General features: G+C 32.6%; 1 long non-coding RNA gene across 1 annotated transcript in view; it reads right to left on the bottom strand.

The window, feature by feature from the left end:
• Positions 1-15,498, bottom strand: part of LOC308505317 — a 31,894-nt gene extending 16,396 nt beyond the window's left edge. The window contains exons 1-2 of the long non-coding RNA XR_013994521.1: positions 15,437-15,498; positions 1,338-1,699 (exon numbers count right to left, since the gene is read on the bottom strand). This is a non-coding gene — a long non-coding RNA (uncharacterized lncRNA). The remainder of the gene's footprint in view (positions 1-1,337; positions 1,700-15,436) is intronic.
• Between the last annotated feature and the right edge of the window lie 8,174 nt (positions 15,499-23,672).

Raw genomic sequence — 23,672 nt, forward strand, 5'->3', positions numbered from 1 at the left:
ATAAGTATTTATAAATGCTTATCATGAAAGCAATATCCAGGTGAGTAAGGTTCTGTTTAGGATAATGCATAATCTATACAACTTTTCACCCTCAAATTGAAATTTCTGGCAGTTTGCTTGTCAGAAGGTGTCTTATAGAATTTTACTTTAATGGTTTTCTATTATTTTCTATGAAATGCTACTACTTCCTTCAAGGCTACATTTACTATAATTTTTTACATGCTTACTGTCAGAAACTTTGGTTACTTAATGTATATTTGCTATAAAATTTGCACGTATTTGTCAAACTTGTAATTTTAACCCAATGAGTATGGATTTTCTGATTTTATTATACTTAACACAACCAATTTAAAGAATGCATAAAATCTTTCAGAGTTAGCAAATCCATCTCTAAGTTTTCTCCCACTAAATAGGTTTATGCCAGAAAAAAAGGGGAAATTTTAGCGAAATTACCTTAAAAACTGAATGCAGGTAATTACTTTGTATCCATGAGAGTAGGGGGAGAAAATTGAACAATAAAAACAAATCAGTTATATGGAGGGAAAACATAAAAATAATTCAAAACAAATAGGCCAATAAATAAAAATTAAGATAGAAGAAATTTCATACAGAATATGGAGAAAGCTGATTCAAATCAAAAAATGCTTTGTTACTTAATAAAATTTGAAAGCAAATAGAATTGAAGCCTCAACAAAACATATATAAAGGTCTGACAAGTAAGTTGGTGAACTTGCCAGTGTGCCTTTACATTGCCAGCACTGTATAAACAACTTGGTAAGGTTTCAGAACCTTGGTATATCAGTGCCTCACAACTGTGTTCATGTCGACATGTGGCAGTGTCTTGCTGAGTGGCATTCATTATTGTTGTTCGTGTTTTCGTGTACCGTCGCAAGAATGTCTGAGTTTGAATTAAAGCAACAAACAAACATTAAATTTTTTGTTAAACTTGGCAAAATGGAAGTGAAATCAGGGACATGTTAGTCCACATTTATGGGAATAAAGTCATGAAGAAAATAGCAGTGTATAAATGGATTAAACATTTTTTTGAGAGGAGAGAATGCGTTACTGATGAAGAGAGGTCAGGGCATTCAGTGATGAAAACATTGCAAAAATTCATCAAATTGTGCGTCAAAATTGTCGGCTGACTGGGTAAACATCGATAGAGAAGCAGTTAGGATAATCTTACCTGAAAAATCTTTGCAGGAGAAAGGTGTGTGCAAAAGTGGTCCTGAAGGAGCTCTTGCATCACGACAATGCACCAGCTCACATGGCACTGTCTGTGAGGGAGTTTTTAGCCAGTAAACAAACAACTGTACTGCAACACCCTCCCTACTCACCTGATCTGGCCCCCAGTGACTTCCTTCTTTACCAGTAGATAAAGGAAATATTGAGAGGAAGACATTTAGGACATCAAAGGTAATATGATGGCAGCTCTTGATGGCCATTCCAAAGAGTTCCAAAATTGCTTTGAAGGATGGACTAGGCACTGGCGTCGGCACAAAGCTTCCCAAGGATAGTACTTCAAAGGTGACCATAGTGATATTCAGCAATGAGGTATGTAGCACTGTTTCTAGGATAAGCTCACGAACTTAATTCGCAGACTTGTATATTACTTTCCTTTATGTAAAGAGCTTTTGTTGTGTGATAGCTTACAACGTTTCAATCAATACACCAGAAAACATGACAAAAAATTCTTTTCCTAGAAAAAATTTAAAAACGAAATTATCTATTTTTATTGTTAAACTAATACATGTTATTAACATATCAAATAATACGGAAAATTATGAACAAAAAAGTAAAAGTTTATCCCCAAAATATTTAGTATTAACCTTGTGGTATCTATATATTTAAGTGGTTTTCTCTGTATACCCTAACATACACTAATGTATTTCCATATTAGGATACGATAATAGTTAATACACTCCTTAGGTTAAGATAATCACTGTATTTTTTAAATTAGCAAGGCATTATAAATATGTTACTATTTTAATAACTTAAAGAATTAATATCACATTCTTTGATGATCTTATAACTTAGATTATAGGTGGTTCTGCATTTTTTCCATCTTAATACTAAATTGTGTGTGTGAAAATGTATAGAGTGACAGGAAACATAGTGTTAAGGCATAGGAGGTAATGTGTATGTGCACTTATTGTAAGTTTTATGGAATGTAGGATGAAGGTATTGACAAATGTGGAAAAATAAGTTTCAACCAAATAGTTAAGAGTCGATTTGCTATAAAATTGAACAATGTCAAAAACGCTGAGGGTCTGACGTACATTAATTCTGGGTGTAATTATTCTTCAATTTATTTCTATATAAGTGTGTCATTTTTTTCATGAATTTTATTCTTTAAGTTTTGATATCATTTTACTTGTAAATTACCCTAATACTTCCATTATTTTGGACAGTTATATATTTGTGCAGTGTAATGTTAAGTAACCGTAATCACCATACCTTAGTTTAGCAAAATGATAGACTATAACTTAGAAAATACTACAACTTACATCTATTAGTTCTATGTGACATAACTATTCCAAAGAAGTTATATTTCTTAGATTTAGTAAAAGTAATAATTTAAAATGTGTTCAGTTACAATCATTTCAAAATTTACTTTCTGGAGAGGCATTTTATTTTGAGATAATTATAATCACTTTTTTTCCCAAAATAACTGATTAGGCACTATTTCATCTTGCTTTCTGGGAGACACGGGGTTGGCTTGTAAACTAATTTTGAAAATTAGAGCTGTAAGTGAGATGAAAGTGAAATGATTCTACAGTTCTTAAGTACTTTAGTTTTGAAATTAAAGATACTAAACCTGTCACTTTATACTTCATTAAACTGTTTGGAAAATAATTATAATGCATTTTTAAAATTGATTTGTTAGATTCATATTATTTTTTGATTATGGAATTCAGACAGAATATGCTAAGTTGTTCCAGCTCCAATCACAAGAACTTTCAGTTTCTTTTCATCAAAACAAATGTATAATAAGTTACCAAGAAATGGAGTGTGGCTAAGCAATTCAGAGACAAGCTAAGATATATGTATATTTTCTATTTGGATAAATTGAGTCAATATATGAAACCAGTTACTATATGCTACATTGATAGTCTGTTAAAGAAATCATCCTTCTATTTAAATAACTAGTAAATATTGATAGGAGTTCATGAGCAGAAAAATTCTCAGTAATTTGTATTAATATTAATTAATAATTTCATTTCTGAAGTTAAAGGGTCAGCAATCACTGTTGAAATTTGATGGTTTTCAGGCTGAAAATCATATATTTTTGTCACAACAATAAAGATAAAACATTTAAATATTTTATAACTAAGTAGAAGTTAAATTCGAGCTTGGTTTATAAAATCTATAGGCAAAAGCCTTAATAAATAATTCTGTAATGGTGTATATTTCAAAGAAGCCTCTAATATGTGAAATAATTAAAAATCAAATATATATAAATGTTGTTGTAAAAATTATCAATATTAATTAGGATTATGATTTCATCTACAGTTCAATATTAGTGAATTTTTATCCTTAAGGTTAAAAGAGTAAGAAATTTTTTTTGCTTTGTGTAGATTTATAAATATTGAAAAATAAAATCTTCAAAATAGTTGGAGATGTGAGCACTCCTGATCTAAGCTTACATTAATGCCATAGTTATATTAATGAGTTTATTTTGTCTTTCTAGACCTTACATTGCTTGTTAAATAAATAGTTGTCTACTGGCCACATAATGTTAGCCTTCGGTTAATCATTATTGAATTAATATGTTGCTGTGAATACCAAGAAAGTTTAGTTAAATTTTAAAAGTTTAATTAACAAATAATTAAAATGGGAAGGTAAATTCATTCACAGAATCTTCTTAAAATTTATTTAACCAGTATGTCTCTTTATATGTATTTGAACACACTTCAAAAGACAAATGAAACCAAATGTTGAAGAGGACTTGTTTTACGTTTTGAGCATAGCCCCAAATCTGTGGATAACAGTCAGCACATTCTAAAGAAAACCAAGAAGGAATAGGATTCTGGCATTACATGTATATGTATATTATATATATATATATATATATATATATATATATATATATATATATATATATATATATTAAAGAAGAAAAGGAAGATATCCCATATTTATAAATTTTAAGAAAAGGCAAATGTAAACTACATTACTCATAAATTAAGAACTGGTAGTAAGTCGTTTGAAGTAAAAGTAAAGAAAACAAATAATGGCCATGGAAGTCAGGACAGTGGTAAGTTACCTTTTTGGTGAGGGAGACATTATGATTGGTAAAGTGTGCTGGCAATGTATTGAGCCAGGTGGTGGTTCTGTGGGTTTCACTTTATAATATTTCTGAAAAAGTGTAATTATGTTTCATACATTTTTCTATATTTACATTATTTTACAACATAAATTAAAAAAAAAACTATTAATGAAGCCGTTTCTTGTTTATAGTCTACTGTTTATTCAGTAACTTAGTGTTACACACATTTAAAACTCTGCAGTCCATGAACAGCGTGCATTTTGTGAGCCATAAACAGAAAATAGCTTCACAGTGTGTAGGTCTTCTAACAGAACCACACTTAACTGAGAGAAGTTAACTGATACTATCAATTATTTCACATGAAGAATGCTTCCCTGCCATGCTAAACACTAAACACTAATGCCTAGTGGGCTACCTTTCACTACCCTGGACACTGGTTCCTCCAGTTGAGTTACAATACATACCAAAATTATTTGGTTACAGAGTAACCATTATTTTTTATTACACTTGTTAACATGAGCGTGTAGTTTCATTATCTGTTATGCAAAAACTAAAATTTTTAGTTTGAAAATGAAGAGTGGTATCTATGATAGTTTAATTAAGTGCTTTAGAAAATAAATGTTTTAAAAATCCTGTAGCATTAATTTTAGAAAATGATTAGGTAAAATATCTGTAAAAATCTGGATGCTTCCTCTTCAGATAGTTTTACAAGTGTCTTTAATAACTCTGTGCCATAGGTTATATATTATAATTGCAGTTTATGTAGGAAAGACGATATAGGCTTCTAATCAGCTATGTGAAAGAACAGAATGTAGCCCTACTTAAATAATGGCTGTTGTTTGTTTTGTTTTTGTTTTCAGGAGGCTTGTTTTATTTATTTTTTTTAAGACATGGTATCTTAATGAATTAATATCTGGCTTTATTACTTGTGCACATGCATATGTGTGTATAAAATTAAACTTTGTATTTTCAATTATAAGTGATGTTTCCAATTATCCAAAGATTGTTTCTGACTGAAAAATATACCAGGGTCTGTGCTGTCCTGCCATATATAAAATAAATCACAGCAATAAACATTATAGTATTCTTGGTCCTTAGCTTTTATACAGTGTGTTTTTTTTTCCTTCTATGTTCTTAAATATGTTTTGAGAATGTGCTCTTTAGTTAATGAACACTTATGTATTGTATGAATGCACTATAATTTTTGGCAATTTTTGGGGGGTGGGATATTTAAACTTCTGGCACCTGAGTTTCCTCTAACTTTTTATTATTATTATTGTTCTCTGAAGATGAGGTGTCTCATGGTTTTTGGGGAAGTAAATGACCTCTTTTCATGTTCTTTACGTGTTCAGCTATAAGAAGGAAGTAATCAATATGCTCTGAGTTGAATTTCCAGATTCCTGGGAGAAGTAATATACACAGTGCTGCTTAGTCAGGCATTAATCGGCAAATATCTATCAGGTATCTGTATTTGCCAAGCACTAGTCTAGAAATGCCAAAAAAAAAAAAGAAAGATATTATCTTTAAATATGGTTAGGTCCCATCTCTGTGAACCCATTGCAGAAGGGCACTTAATGAGAGAAAGGAGAGTTGTTGAGAGCTGAATAGACTTAAGTAAATGTGCTTACTACATAACTAAAATATCTAAATGTGTTTTTATCTGCTTTTACTTATAATAGTTTGATCAACTCCTAAAGTCCCCTATATATTTTCCCGTATGTTCTTTTTCTCTGCATTTCATGGGGGAGGAAGTGTTTGTTTTCATAATCTTCAAGTGACGCTCTTTTGGTATGTAATGCCAGTATAAACATAATGTTATTTTCCCACTCTTTAACCAATTATCCCGGTGCCAGCTACTGAATAATCCAAACTTTTCATACAAATATGAACTTCCATATTTATCATCCTTAGGTTTAGTTTTAGGTTTTCTATTCTGGTGGGGTTGTTTTCCGTCTGCCTGACCATTATTATGTCTGTATTACACTATCTTAATTTACAAGTATATAGCTTGTTAAAGTTCCAACTTTTCTTGATTATTTCAGAAAATAATTTGGATGATGTTTTAGGTACCAGATTTCATGATACTTTGTTTTTTATTCTCACATCAATAGCATGGGACTCATATTATTATTACTATTTTCAAATAAGAAGATAAAGTTCAGAGAGATTAGTGAATGCCCTTTTTCAATCAAGAAGAAAGTGCAATGCCAGAATATGACCCTAGTTTTGTTGACTTTGTTTCTCGTTGTGATAAACTATCTATGGATTTTACTCAAGAAGAGTGAATAAGTTGTGAATGAACATCAGGAATTGGCGGATGGTACCTAGCTATACACATTATTTAGTTTAATTATTTTTAATTAGGATAATCAAAATGTATGTGTAGGAACATAAATAATGTATATTTAAAAACTCACTAAGTTTATTAATATGAAATTTGAATCGTCTATTAAATTACATCTTTCAAAGTCTTAATTTCTTATATAAATTCCTCTTAGAAGTGTTTTTCTAATTAGAAACTTGATTATAAAACATTTTTTACAAATGCACACTATGTACCCAATTCTGGCCTAGTGTTTATTGTAAAAGATAGACGTGATATAGTTTTTAAATTGTCAGAAATAACCCTCTATTTTTAAAATTTATAAGCTACAATTTAGGACAAGTAATCTAAAGAGAATACAAATCACATTGGCCCAAATGTTATTCGTGGATTTTTAACATGTGATGTACATTAGACATTTATTCATAATAATTATGAACATGTTAAATAGAATCCCAGAAATCTATGAGGTCACTTAGCTGGAGCAATGAATTCCATCAGGTTTAATTAAAACTGAATAGAAGAGGAAAATTTTTCAGCCACTCTTCAGTATTGGAACCAGTTATGCCTTAATATTGACCCCACTAGCCTTTGTCACATGCTCAGATGTCTCACAAAGGCATCTGACTCAAACTCTGTCTTCTGGACTGGAGCTCTGTCTTCTGCTTGTGATCCTTATTGTTTGGTTTTCCTGGGATTCATGTTATGGTATCACTTCTTAAACTTACCCCTTTCACTTAGAATATTTGTTTTAATAGTCTGCCTCTCTTTATCTTTGATTCTAAGCTTTGTCCAAACCTTTTAGTTGAATCCACCATAGACAGTGGGCATGTCTCACTTTCATCTCAGTGCTGAGCACATGGCACAAATCACTGCATTCTAAATTATATCCAGTGGCTGAGTAATAGGAAGCTGCTATTCTTTAACTGCCTGTGATTTACCAGGCAGAAAACTAGGTGATATATATAACTATATATATATACATACATATAATTCTTTCAACAACCTATGATGCATAATTTATTATTTATCATTTAACTAGTATTTTCATAAATCTGAGATACTGAAATAACTTAAGAAGCTTGCTCAAGACATATGCATAGCAGTACTGAGAACAAAGTCTATAGATTGAAATGTTGTGAAAAGAGTACAGACTTTGTACAAAAATAGAGCTTAGTTAAAATATCAGATCTGCCAGTTGCCACCGAAAGTTTTTTTCATATTTAAAATGAAAAGATAAATGATGTTTATATTAAAGTATTGCAAAGATTCAATGGCAAAAAATCATGGAAAGTTCTTACAATTATTTGGAATGAGGTATATACATCATCAGTCATAGTAGCTTATTTTTTAATGATTGCACTGTTATCTCACCATTTAGCACTACTGAATTACTTGAAGAATAAATAGGTTACTCTCAGATAATAGCAGCTGCCTAAATCTGAATTTCTCTAAATGTCCTCCCAGATAAGCATGATGTGGACAAATAAAATAAGATAAAATAAAAAATAAAATAAATAACATGGGCCAAAAACACACACTTCACAAATTAACAATGCTGGGAAACCGAGATTTTTCATAAATGAAAATATTTATAGAGAACCAAACACCAGATTTCAATAGTGCATTCTATGGGTGCAAGGCATGAGGGAGAAGAGACTTAAGAGACATGGAAAAGAGGAGAGAGCGAGGTCTTAGCCAAAGCACAGCTAATATCACCCACAGAAAGAGAAAGTTCAAAATACTGAGCACATACTTGGGACTTTGACAGTTCACAATACTAGCTACATAAAATTTGGTTCAAAGATGTACCTGGACTGGAGATGACACCCTCACAGAAGCCCTTTTTTTTTTTTTCTAGGAGTAAAGGAGATCTATAGGGACAAGTGATGCTTCTTAGAGAAATGATGGGGTAAGGATGGGGTAGAAGACAGAATACGGTCCCCAGAAATAGGAGGAAAACCAACTGTGTATGAAACTACTGTATTAAGCATAGCGAGAATGTAAATCAGCAGACTAAAATTTATCACCACAAAATAGATGTAAAATGAAAGACAATTATAATACTCCAAATCCTCAAACAAGAATGAGCAAATACTAAACTAGAAGGAAATCAGGAATTCAGATTTTGAGAATGAATTTGGAATGAAAAGAAAAGCAGCATAAAATATGAGTGTTGACTGAACTCAAGAAAATAGATTATTACAACAATACTATGAAAAGAAAAATATATTAAAAATTCAGATGGAGTGCTGGAGATCAAAATACAATAGCTGAAAATAAAAAATAAAAAAGCACTGACTAGGATAAGCAGTGTATTTGACACAGCAGAAGAAAATACCAGTGAACTTGAAAAATAAACAAAATGCTCTGAGAAAAAAATTAAAATAACAGACAAAGTCTCAGTAAGCTGTAGATCAATATCAAACAGTCTCACACATTTAAATAGAGCCACTGAAGCTGGATGGGGGGACAGGAAAAAATATTGAAGAAATAATGGGCAAAATATTCCTAATTTGAAAAAAAAAGTATACATGGACACTCTCAAACAGACAAGAAACCACAGAAATTATAGAATAAAGAAAGGCACGTCATAATTAAATAGCTGAAAATCAGAGATAAAGAGGAAATATTAAGAGCAGTCAGAAAAATGAAATGCATTGATTACAGATAAATAGGCAAACGGATAAATATATGATAAACAAATATTTTCCTAATAGTAGAATGACAACTAATAAATACAGAATGGATTATCAATTAGAAAATAACTATTTTAGAATTAATGTAGTAAATTGTATTCTGGAAAGAATCGTTGTTGAGTGCCAAAACCATACAGTGGAGAGATTATTGTGGAATAGGATATTTACACAATCTCAAATAGCTCCTTCATAAATTTATCATTGACAAAAGGAAAAATGGTAACTAAGTGGTGAAGGAATCAGAAAATAGCATAACAAGTTTTTGGTGTGGTGGACAGTCTCTTAGGTGGCTCACAGTTACACCTTCCTCCCGGTCGTCGCCATGCCTTGTGTAAAACCCTTTCTTTGAGTGAGAACAGGAGAATACAGCAAAGGTCATGGGATGCGCCTTATAAGATAACATTACGGTAGCCCATCTTCCCCGTAGACTTTTCTCCCTTGCTGATTTTGATGAAGCGAGCTGCTGTATTGTGAGCTGCCGTACTGAGCGGCCCATGGAATTGCTAGAGGCCTCAGACCTGTAGCCAGCAAGAAAACTAGGCCCTCAATCCTGTGGCCTGCAAGGGACTGAATCCTGTCAATAACTGTGAGATTTCAAGCAGATCTGTTTGTAGTTGAGCCTTGAAATGGTATCACAGCCTCAACTGATTGATTCTATAAATCGGTTTGTTATAGAATGTAAGATACTGAAGCAGAAGACCCAGTTGAGACTTCTGACCCAATGATACCATTGTACAATAAATGTATGTGTGCTTTAAGTTGCTAATTCTGTGGACCTATTGTTATGCAACAACAGATACTTAATATACCACTCAATCAAAATTATCATCAAGAGTAAATAAAAAATATATGCTACCAGATGTGATACTCTGAAAAAAATATATCACTTATGTAGTGTCCTAGTCCAAAATGCATAATTGAATTTATTCATAGGGAAAACATCAGCAATCCCCAAGTGGAGGTATATTCTATAAAAATATTAGTGTATTCTTCAAAAATATTAATGGTATGAAAGAAGGAAAATATACGGAAGCTGCTCCATGTTGAACGAAACTAAATTGACACAACAGCTAAACACAATTTCTGATCCTACACTGGAGCTTGTACTAGAAAATAAATAACTATAAAGCATGTCACTGTGACAATGGATGAAACTGAATGTTCAACGTAGAGTATATAAAAAGTGCATTGATGTTAAATTTCTTGAATTTGATTACTGTATTATCGATATGGAATTAAAGGTCTTAGGAAATGTATGCTTAAGTATTATGGGTTTATAAAACTGCTATATAATTTTATATGGAGAGAGGATAATAAAGCAAATGTGGGAAAACGTTAACAATAAGTCTACAAAAATATTGTATGTTTTTTGTTTTGTACAATATTTTGTACAAATTTTTGCAAATATTCTCTGTTGAAAATTATTTTAAAACAAATTGGTAAAAATACTGTTAAATAGGCATTCAATTTTTCTCCTTGACCCAATGTATTACAATGAGAAACCTAACCGAACTTATAATTTCCCAGGATATCACCAAGGGACTGTCATATATTGAACTCCATATATCTTTAGTTAAAAATGCACAAACTATTAATGCTTTTTAGCTTCTACTAGCTTGCAGAAATCTTGATGTGTAGAGGTAGAAAAAGTGTAATTTGTCTCCAATCCTAGTTTAGAAAATATCCTTACACATTATATCAAAAGCTAATTAAAATTCCATGCCACTACTAAAAAGAACATGAATACGAAATTTAGCAAAGGTAGATAAATCATTGGGACACTGGAAATTGACTGCAGGGGGAGAAAACTCGAATATTGCAGCAAAACTAGGTCATCTATTCCCTTCAACAGGAATTGATCACTTATAATTTATCTGCAGGGATGCCTAAGAAAAGAGAAGGAAAGCAACAGTATCATCCTCATCATACAGTTACTTATGGATTAATTGGTAATAAAGCGTGATGATATGCATAGCACTGTAGAGAGGGAGGAGGGTCGGAATAGGATATGAAGAGGAAAATTTTAGTTGTAGTGAAAACACAAACCGTTTTTTGTCTACAACTTCCCCCTCTCTGATCTTCAGACTGAAAAAAAATGGAATTATATTTTCCTAAGTTGCCATTGTTCTTCTATAGTAATTACAGTGAAATTTAAAGTTTTGAAGCATATATACTCTCCACATTATTTTCCTCTGCAATTTTCAAAATGTTATGACATAGCAACTTCAAAATCAAAAGAGTGTTTAAAAATTGTTCGCAGGCTTGATAGCTCAAGAGATTTGTAAGTCATACAATGCCTTTGATTTCTAGGTCATTGCATTAAATCCATTCTGCTTAATGACTATTGGCTGTTCAAAGTGAAATGAACTGTTGAGTTTAGCAGAGTTCTACACTCATTTGTATTATCTACTACATTTTCCAGTTTATAGGTATTAATCTCTCTACTTTTAAAATCTGTACATAAATGTGTATATTTAATAAATATTCCACTGAATTGTTTTATTAACTAAATATTTTCATATGACCACGGCACCAAACGTGTATTAAGAGCCTACTAAGGGACAAATATTACAGTTCACATGATTTTGTTTAATTTCGTGTGATGCTTATAAACTTGTTGTGGGTTTTTTTCCTTTGTTTTTAACTGAAAAGCCATATCAGAAACATTATTCAACTTCTCTAAGACACATAACTTTTTCTGGAAAGTAAAACCCAAAGCTGAAAGTTATTCAGTTGATTAGGTCAGCGAAGATGATTTGCCCAACTTCAATACTGCCCAAGGCACTGTAGGGACAGTGATGGACAAAAGGGGCAAAGATCAAGCCCTTGGCACTACTTTTTGGAGGACAAGACAGTAAACAAACATATCAATAATAGCATTTCAGTTATGAATAATATTATAATGACTATACATGAATTTAGTGAAGATAGAGTGAGGAGGCATGTTTTGCATAGAGTGACCCAGAAAAAAACTCTAGAGGAGGTGAAATTTAACCAGAAACCTGAATAATGGCAAGGAAGCAGATGGCACAAATCTGAGCTAAGAGCCTAAGAGCTTTCCAAGCAGAGGGAAGTGTAAAGTTCTGCACCAGAAATGACATTGGTTGTTTTGAAGAAAAGCAAGGGGGCTGATATGACTGAGAACAGTGAGCAGGAGAGCACCAGTAATGGGATAAAAACGGCATTGCCTTCGAGCGTAAGATGAGAATTGAGTGTCAAACTATTGGAATAATGACTGGGTAGAGAAGACATGTTGACTGGGTTCTCTCAGAAGCAGACCCTGAGAAGGAATTAGCAGCACAAGTGCCTTACTGTAAATCAGTGCATGGGAATCATAAAAAAGGGACAGAGCCATTCAGTTGTGAAAGCCTCCAGACTTCCATGCAGACCTGACAGGGAACAGAGAACCATAGAAAAGGCAGGACTGGGCAGGGAGAACTTCAGACTGTAATCTGGATCTTGTCGCAGATCTGAAGAAGTGTTGGCCAAGCCAGTGGGAGCTCCCAAACAAAAATCGCCCACGAGGCTGTCTTGTCATGTTCAGGAGCTGGGTGGGCTGTCCTGTTAGAGGGTAGCGTGAGCTCTTAAACTAAGGAGGCTCCTGAAGGAGCTGGGGTGAACACTAGTAACTGACTACACTCCTTGCAGATAAATGGTAAATTACTTCTTAAGTGGAGATTCAGACAGTGCACCTCCATAGTTGACAGGGTGTCTGTGTTTGATACACTTTCATCATACATACTCCTTGCCCTCTTCAAAAGTCACTGTTCAAGGGTTTATTTGGAATGCGCTTAAAGGAGGTTTTCAGCCATGCTGTTACACTAGGATTTCGGAAATAAATCTTGCCAGAGCTGAAGCCCTGCTAAGACGTCGTGATCTCTTACTGTCCTCAGAGGACCTCCAAAGCAGGAATATGCAAAAAGGAGCCAGAGACCCAGCTCGGGGAGAAGTCAGAAGCATTACGACAGGAAAAACAAACAATAACAACAACAAAACCTACAGTGAGCACCTACCATATCCAGAGTTTTATTATTAGCCTCATTTTACAGACAAGGCTACTGTGACACAATGGGATTCAATTGGTGTCCCAGTAGCTGACTGTGTGTCTCCACAGACCACACCAAATATGCTATTTCTTACTATTTTCACGTACACATGGGGTTTCTCTTACTGTTCATTTTAATGTTATTTGTACAGGAAATGAGGGTAGGAGCTGGTGGGTGGCTCACTGTGTGATTTTCCCTGATATCTAAATTCAAGACACACTGCTCACTTTTTTTTTTTGCTGTCATTTATCTGGATCCATATTGGCAGCCACGGAAGTGCATGCTGGTCAGGCTTTCAGTTCAGCTCTAATGTCCTATGGCAGTGTGCTAAGATTGACGTGCAAATTTATTATAATCCAAGTTAGCTCTATCGATACTCCTTTGTATTTTTTTTTTAATTATCTCCTTGTCTTCCACCTGATTTTAAAAGACAAATGACATGGCAAACTTGCAGAGATTACCATCTCCAATAATGGAGATTATTTCACAGTGCTAAAAATAAAGGGAAGAAAAAGAAAGTTGAAGAAAATGAAAATAGACTTGATTTTATAGTAAAATGTCCCTGAGGTTTAATTTGGCCTGTGCTGTTTAATCTGCCATGTGATATGTGATTTGGTCAAATTTCCCCTCTTTTCTCCTCTTCCTCCTCTTTATCCCCTCCTCCTCCTCCTCTTTAATTTTTTATACAAATACTTGGTTGTTTTAAAGATTAAATGAAATGACTTCTATAAAATATCTGGAATATAGATAGTAGACACTTATGAAATATAAGTACCCAGAATTTAAGGGCAGGTGGAAATTGATAAATAATTCTCCTGCGAATATCTTTAAATAAAGGTTTATGGCCCATCTTTCTCTTACTTTAAAATAATACATTAATTGGAAGCCATGTTAAGTATTTTTAAATATGACAATAATATGATGTAAATTGTAAAGAAAGAAGCTGGTTCTTTATGACTCTGGAACATGTCAGTTGTAAGCAAACATTTAAATACGTCCATCTATTCATTCTCCACTCAAACAGCTATTAGTTATCTATTCTCAGATAATATGTTAACAAGACAGAGAAATAAAGATGAGTAAGAGTAATACCTTCAGAAATAGTTAAATGAATGTAATTAAATACCATTAACAATATATAATACCATTAACAATATAAATAAAAAATAGATCTGAATTTCATTTCAGACTCTCTATGTACCAAGTAGAGAAATCTTCAAATTCCAAAATTAGAATTTTAAAGGAAGTGTTTTTTCCATCTAGAACAACTTAGACGACTTGTAATAGTAAAAATAATGTAAGGAGTTTTAAGAAATAAACATTGTTAATCTATTAATGTTTACAACAAAAGAAACAAATACAAGTAACATTGAATAACATCAGAGCTGTCTCCATAGAGCCATCAAGTTTCAGGATTGATAACTTTTAGCCTTACCCTTTGTTGCAGCACATGGATCTTTCAAAATGTTCAATGTTAAGAATATTCTAAGACTGATACTTACAATATTAATGAGGCAATGCTTTGTTCTTTTGTAAAGGAAAATAGCATTAAATAAGATACTTTATGGAAAACTCTCCAAATAATTAAGTGGGCAAGCCATTACTGTTACTGATTCCTTATGAAAAAACATAATTTCAGAAATAAAGGGTTTTTTTTTTAAATGACAGTATTTAATCTATCTGAAGGAAACCTAATGCTTGTGACAGATCAACACCCAGAATGTCCATGGGCAAGTTAATTGCTCAGTTGATGACAGGATTGATTAGACAGAAAAGCAATTTCCATGAAGCATAAAATTTGGGAAATGAACTGTTTAATTTAATGAGCAAAATTGCTGTATAGACCATTCATGGCTGATCCTATTATTAGTTATACAAGTTCTAAGGTGAACATCAATTCTTATCATTTATGAGAGCCACAGCATATTAGCGTAGATCTTTCTTTGAAAGGCTTGTTGAAGTATTTTTCACACAAGTAGGAGACATGAAATATTAAAAATAATACTAATGAGATTAATATACAATCACTCTTCTGAAAGAGCATTACAATCAATCTTCAGAATGGAGGAACAAGTAATACTAAACTCATTATACTTACAGAAAATTATGAGACAGTGAACTTAAGCAGCTTGTTCAAGGTCACAAAATAAAATAATTTCTGACATAAAAATAGAATCCAGTCCTTCAAAGCCCAGCCCAGGGACTTGTCTACTAGTATCTCCACCCCTAATGCATAACTGCAGGCCTTATCTATTCTTGCTATTTATAACTGTTCTTTCCTCAAAGGAGATCCGCTTGGTGCTTTTATGTTGCATCAATAATATCTTTAAGTTAGAAAGTAAATGTATTCTGTTTAAATTGGAGGATATTTTTTTTTCCTCAACTTGGTCTTATGTAATAGGTAAATTATGATACCTCAGTTTTATATGTAGAAAAATACCGAATAATTGATTTTATCTTTTTGTAAGTCCCAGTTGTATATTGCCAAAAATTAATGTGTTATTAGACTCCAGTATTTCTTAGCCTATCAGTTATTTTCTATTATTGTAGTTTATTCCAATGTCTGCTTATCTTCTGTAAATTGTTCTCTTGTGTCAAATATTTCCAGGTATTTGGACTTTAGAAAGCTAAGAATGATTACTGTTAAAATATAATATGCATTGTTTGCCTTATCTTAGAAGGACATTAGTTAGACTTCATGGAAAAAAATGTAATAGTAGACTGCTTTTTCTATCTAAATCATAGACTTAAATATAAAATTATAGGTAGTATGTCCATGTGTCTTATTATACTATAAAGAGCAATAAAGGATATAATCACTATCTAAATCTCACAGGGAGAAATTTTAAACCTCTTACTGGCCCTTGTTTTCTACAAGATAGAGAGAATACATTGTGACTTAATCTTGGGGTAGTCTTGTAGTCCCTTTTTTTCTTTTCTTTTTCTGCACTTCAAATAGGGATATTCTGTGTTCCAAAATTTATGAAAGGATGGGTACTACTTTATTTAGTATTCAGCCATTATTTTTGTTTGGTCATATTTAAGAGCCATTACCTCTAGTAACCCACTTATGCGTATTCAAGCTGTACAGCTTGTTTAGAAATGTTTTTACCAAAAATGTAAATGTTCTGCTCTAAAAATAAAGTTTGGAGATGGTATGAGGTACAAAAGGTACTGAAATATAAAGTGTAGGTAACAATGAGAAGCAACTTCTCACTCACATCTGGCATGATCAGTGCTGGTACAATTACTTTGCTGGTACAAAGCATACTTAAAGCTGGCATATGCATACTCTTGTACATTGCCTATGTGCAGCAAAAAATGTATAAGAATATTCACTGAACGATTTTTTGTAATAATTTCAAAATATAGACTACTCAAATGTCCAATTACAAAATGGATAATTAAAAGTGGTATATTCACATATTCATTCATTGGAATACTATTCAACAATTACAAAAACAAATTATTGCAACAAATAAAATAATCTCACAGACATAATTTTAAGTGAAAGAAACCAACATCAAAATGAAGTTTTGGTATAATCACACTTAAATTAACTTCAAGATTAGTCAAAATTAATCTACGATGATAGAAATCCAAGAATATTTGGCACTGGGATGATCCATAAGTAATATTTCTGGATTATTGCTCATGTTCTGTATCTTGACCTGACTGGGGATTACATACCTCTGGTCTTTTTGAAGTACACTTCAAAAGTGCACTTAGAGTTTGAACTCTAAACTTTCTCTATAGATGTCATACTTCAATAAACTTTCACCCCCTCTAAAATGCAGCAATTCAAGTTGGCTATTAATTTTGGGGTTTTTGTTTGTTCTTGTTGTTTAACATCTTTTTCATATTGTAAGAAAAGGAACAAGATAAAACTAATTTAGAGAAATTTAAATTCTTCGGTTTGTTAATTGGCTGAAGCATATGTAGACTATAGGTAGTCTGTGGACTTGCAATGCTGAATTTGGGTGTCACCTTATTCTTTAGTCAAGGGTAAAACCTGTTAACAGCAACATTCTTTCATGGATCCATAAAAAGAAACTGATGATGAGAATCTGAGGGGTTCAGATCTGAGTAGTTTTAAGTTCTGTAGTCAATCAAATTATATTGGATGGAGTCTGACATAAACACTAATAGAAAAGAAAGAGCAAATGCACACATCACATAACATCATTTATCTCATCTGGTTTTCACTGAAAGCTTCTTGAAGGCAAAAATTTAGCTACTACCTATTAGTAATGACAGCTTGAATACCAGCAATAATGGCTGCCTCAGAATACTAGGAAAATAAAAATATTTGCTCACTACAGAATGCAAGAAAATAGTCCTCTTTAGTTAGGGCATATTAATTCCTTTATTAAGGCTTAATTCTGATTCCAATGGTTTCCCTAGTCTCCTCTTATTATTATTCCTGCTTTTCTACCTGGGGAGGTTCTTCACTTTGATAGCATGCCATGTTTTATTGCCTTTCTTTTAAAAATATTTTTAATTACATTTGACCTACAATATTATATTTATTTCACATGTACAATATAGTGATTATATATGTATACAACTTATGAAGTGATTAGCCCAATAATTGTAGTACCCATCTGACACTATGCATAATTAATACAATATTATTGACTATATTACCTATGCTGTACTTTACATCCCATGACTATTTTGTAACTACGAATTTGTACTTCTTAATCCCTTTCCCTTTTTCACCCATTTCCCACAATACTCTCCTACCTGGCAACCATCAAAATGTTCTCTGTATCTATGAGATTGTTTCTGTTTTCTTTGTTCATTTAGTTTTTTTAAAATTAAACATATAAATGAAATCATATATTTGTCTTTCTCTGATTTATTTCACTTAGCACAATACCCTCTTGTCCCATACATGTTGTCATAAATAGTACGACTTCATTTTTTTAATGGCTGAGTAATGTTTCACTGTATATATGTACCACCTCTTCTTTATCCAATCATCTGTTGATCCCATATCTTGGTTATTGTACATAGCACTTCAGTGACTATAGAGATACATATGAGGTGTGATCAAAAAGTACAGTGACTGTTTAAATGAAAAAAGTATTACAGTAAAAAACACATTGACATTAATCCTCCTCAAAGTACCCCCCTGTCCCCCCCGACCCCCCGCTTCGAACACATTTATCCCTTCGTTATTGCCACTTTCTGAAGCAGTTCTGGATGTCCTCTTTCGTGAGTGTCTTTACATCATCCTCCATCATGACAACGCTCCATGTTACACATTGCTTCTGATACAGCAATTTCTGTCAAATAAAAACATTACAATGTGTCCTCATCCACCTTATTCACCAGATCTGGCACTTCTGGCTCTTCCCCAAAGTCAAAATGACCATAAAAGGAAAATGTTTTAATCGATTCAGTACATTGAGGCAGCCATGACAGTACAACTAATGACACTCACAACAGAAGGCTTCCAGAACTGCTTTGGAAAATGTCAATAACAATGGGGTAAGTGTGTTCAAAGCGACAGAGAGTATTTTAAGGGGAATTAATGGCAATGTGTCCTTTACTGTAATTTTTTTTTAATTTAAACATTCACAGCATTTTTTAATCTCACCTTGTATATCTTTTCAAATTAGTGTTTTGTATTTCTTCGTATAAATACCCAGAAGTGAGCTAAAGTGAGTCATAAGGTAGTTCTATTTTTAATTTTTTGAGGAATATGCATACTGTTTTCCATAGTGGCTGCACCAATTTATAATCCCACCAATAGTGCACGAGGGTTCCCTTCTCTCCACATTCTCACCAACATTTGTTTTTTTGATTTATTGATGATAGTCATTCTGACAGGTATAAGGTGAAATCACATTGTGGTTTTAATTTGCATTTCTCTGATGATCAGTGATGTTGAGGATTTTTTCATATGTCTATTGGCCATCTGTATATCCTCTTTAGAAAAATGTCTGTTCAGGTGCCCGTCCCATTTTTTAATTGGATTGTTTGTTCTTTCTCTCTTCTTTTCTCTTCTCTCTCTCTCTTTTTTTTCTTTTTTGGTGTTTAGTTGTATGAGTTTATTATAAATTTTAGATATTAACCCCTTATCAGATGTATCATTGGCAAATATCTTATTCCATTCAGTAGTTGTCATTTCATTTTGTTGATGGTTTCCTTTGCTGTGCAAAAACTTTTTAGTTTGATATAGTCCCATTTTTTTTTTGTTATTCGCCTTGCCTGAGGAGATATATCAGAAAAAATATTATTAAGAGCAATGCCTATATTTTCTCTAGGAGTGTTATGGTTTGGGGTCTTACATTTAAGTATTTACTCCATTTTAAGTTTATGCTTGTATGTGGAGTTAGAAAGTGGTCCAGTTTCATTCCTTTTTTGCATATGTCTGTCCAGTTTCCCAACACCATTTATTGAATAGACTGTTTTCCCCCATTGTATATTCCTGCCTCCTTTGTCATAGATTAAATGGCCACAGATGTGGGTTTATTTCTGGCCTCTCCATTCTGTTCCATTGATCTATGTGTTTGTTTTTAATGCCAATACCATACTGTTTTGATCACTAGGGCCTTATTGTATAATTTGATGTTAGGTAGCATGGTATCTCTAACTTTGTCCATCTTTCTTAGATTGCTGTGGTTATTTTGGGTCTTTTATGGTTCCGCATAAATTTTAGGATTATTTCTCCTGGTTCTGTGAAAAAATGCCACTGGTAATTTGGTAGGAATTGCATTAAATCTGTAGGTTGCTTTGGCTAGTATAGGCATTATAATTGTTTATTCTTCCTTTCCATGAGCATGGTATATGCTTCCATTTATTTTTATTCAATGTCTTCCTTCAGTGTGTTATGATTTTCTGATTACAGGCCTTTTATCTCCTTGGTTAAATTTATTCCTAGTTTTTTTTTTCTTTTTCTTTGTTTATTGTTTTTTTTGATGCAATTGTAAATGGAACTGTTTCCTTAATTTGTCTTTCTGATTATTCATTATTGGTACATAAAAATGCAACTGATCTGAATATTAATTTTGTGTCCTGCTACTGTACTAAATTCATTTGTCAGTCTAACAGTTTTCTGGTGGAATCTTTGGGGTTCTCTAAATATAGTGTGATATCATCTGCAAGTAATGACAGTTTAACTACTTCCTTTCCAGTTTGGATGCCTTTTATTTATTTTTCTTGTCTGATTACTATGGCTAGGACTTCCAATACTATGTTGAATAAAAGGGTGAAAGTGAACACATGATCTGAATATTAAGAGCAACCAGTGGTAAATAAATTTCCCCTGTAAGGTCATTACTTCACCATCTGAGTAAACAGGGTAGAATTATATTCAGAATGCATAGAGTATACATTTATTTTTATATTTAATCCTAGTATCTATTTAAAAGATTTGTCATTAGGGCAAATGAAGGAGGAAGATACAACATCACTATTATGTATTCACCATAGAAAATGCATAAACAGCATTTTCTCTTAGAAAGCTATTGCTCATGGAATCATTATTTTATTGAGCTAAAAATGTATCATTTATATTATACATTCGATAACAAATCGCTTTATACAACTTATAGTTGTACGTTAATTATATAAATTATATGCCTGTCTGTAATGTAAATGCAATTCAGTGACTTACAGACGATTTTCATTTTCATATCTTTGTAGTTTGGACCCTAACATGTCACTAGCAGCCCACAATTAAAGATAAAATATACTTTCTAATGGTAATTATGCAACAGGACCGCTGCTTTATTGAGGAAAAAATGCCAGTTTCACAGTTTTGAGGCATCATAATTTCAACAGGAAGCTTTCAAGCAGCTCAGACTCAGATGCCTATCTGTGTCTGTCCAGGACTCCAAATTGGAAGCTAGTGAGTGATGAGAGCAGCAGAGAGAATGCATTCAGGAGAATGCAACAATGGTGGCCATCACATCCAGTTTCCAGGAAAAACAGTGAAAGTGGAACAATCTACAGTTTTAGTCTTTCCTAGTGACACTGGTTTCCTTAATGGACTGGTTTTGTGACATGGCTTTTATAACACTGTACTCTTGCCCATTTTCCAAGCTTGCCCCTCAACCTCTCCATCAGTTGTGTGATTTAAAAAAAAAAAAGTCCTTTCAATAAATTCCTTCTTTCCTTAAATCAGAAAGAATGTATACTAACCATTTTCAAATAAAAACCCTTAGTACGGTTGTCAGCCACAGCCCTCATATATCCATGTATGATTAGACCAGAAAAACTAAAACTGTAATGAATGCCTCAGACCAGCGGAAAGTAGTTGTTCTGAAAGTCCACCAGTTAATCAGGACAAGATTAAAACTGTTAGCATTAATGTGTTCAAATTTACCTATATGGAAACTATAATATTTACGTATATTTCTATTAAAACAATTTGTAAATCTATTTGTCAAGCTACAAATATTCTCCTCAGCCAATAAAACCCATGAGGGTAAAAACAGAAAAACGTACTGAGACAAAGAAATTCTATTATTCTTGACCTGAAATAAGACCTCATGTCCCTTGACAACTAGTCTAGGTTTTCCTACTGAAGTACACTGCCTTCCAGCTATTTTAGGGGAGAAAAGTGTTCTACTTCAATTACTAGCCTGGTGAGTGCTTTGGGAAGCGATCTCTGATCTTTTTCTGAAATCATGAGTATTTCTAAATCTTCAGGGGGAAGACTTGAAATACTTACCACTATATTAGAGAATATATATATCTCGTGTGTGTGTATATATATATTTTTTTTTCTGTGTAAAAGCTACCCCAATCGTAAAGAGGATGTGAGAAATAAAGGAATCAGAAGAAGAAAGACAACTACAAAAGATAGATACATATTGGCCATGAATTATTGATTTTTTAAGGTGAGGGGCATTACCTTGTGAGCTTTGACAGGGTTTAGATTTGTTTGTTTTTTGAATTCTAGATGTAGTACTCTATTTCAGAAGCTAATAATTTTGCAAAAAAAAATGATTTTGTTTTAACCACCCAACTCTCTAAATACTTAATGGGGAGTTTAAAAATAGAACTACTCATATTTAGGATCCTAACAATCATGTATAGCAAAGTAAAATAATTTATACCAGTAAAATCCACACCTTGAATTTGTCAGGGAAACTAATTAAATAATACAAGTAAACTCCATTAACTCCTACTATATCCTTTTATAAAAACTTAAATTACAAAACCGAATAGCTGGACTCTTCCTTGGAAAGCATTGTTGTCTTTTTAAGAAGTTTGTTAAATAGTCTACTTATTATCCTTGAGAAATAAAGCAATAGCCCAAAACAAGCATTAAAAATAATTTGCCTTGTAATTTTTATCATTTTTCAAAATGCTCAGATATCAATAAAATATGTTTAATGTGACTTTTTAGGGGTTGCAGAAAGAAGAAAAATGTTTATTTGAATACATAAAATCAAAATGAAATAGTTATCTTAGAAAGAAGTAGACCCAAATAAATAGAGCCATCTCTTGACACCAAAAGCAAGGCTCATTCAGATAAGTTTATAAAATGTACCCAGAAGAGAATTTCTGAACATTTATTTAGTTTCATAACTCAGTTAACAGTGTAGCAGGACTTTAAGGCAATTTTATAATAAATCAATGAACAAGAAATGTCTTATATATGATTTCATAATGCATTATGGATGTAAGTATACACATCTATGTTTTGCTAGATTTTTGTTGTTGTTGTCTTTTACTGAACAAAACTTTCTATACCTTGAACTTGTTGGAAATGGAATCTGATTTGATTTTATAGTAAACCCTGCAAAAACATTTTCTCTTCTAATATCTGCTGTTCTAAGAAACCATGTTAGTAATGCTTAAAGAACAGATAATATGTTATGTTAACAGAGGGCACTTGCCAATTCCTGCTTTTCTTTGTTTTCTTTTTACATGAACATGTAGAGAGTGGGGAAGGGAGTGTCTTAGAGTCCTGGTGTCAAGGAACAAGACTAAATGTGCTAGTTACGATTTTAGGAAGAAAGATTTGTTATATGTGGCATAAGTGAGCAACAAGACATTTTGTTGCAATGTCAAGCAGTGATTTTTATAAAAAGATAAATCTGACTTTGCCTTGGTTTACCTTTATCTTTCCCTGACTAGAGATTACACACACGCACACACACAAAATGCTACAGCACATAAAACAGTATTTAGTTCCTCTAACATTTCATGTTTTCTCTTACTTCCAGGCATTCAGGCATGTTATTTCCTGCATTTATGTTCTTTTTTTATGACTTATTCAATCTGGTCAATTGCTATTCATACTTCAGGCTTCAACTTCGATGTCATTTCCACTAGGAAGCTTTCATAACTGCCAAGATTCCCCCATCCCC

Source organism: Rhinolophus hipposideros (assembly GCF_964194185.1).
Source record: "Rhinolophus hipposideros genome assembly, chromosome: 11".
NCBI classification, from domain to species: domain Eukaryota; kingdom Metazoa; phylum Chordata; class Mammalia; order Chiroptera; family Rhinolophidae; genus Rhinolophus; species Rhinolophus hipposideros.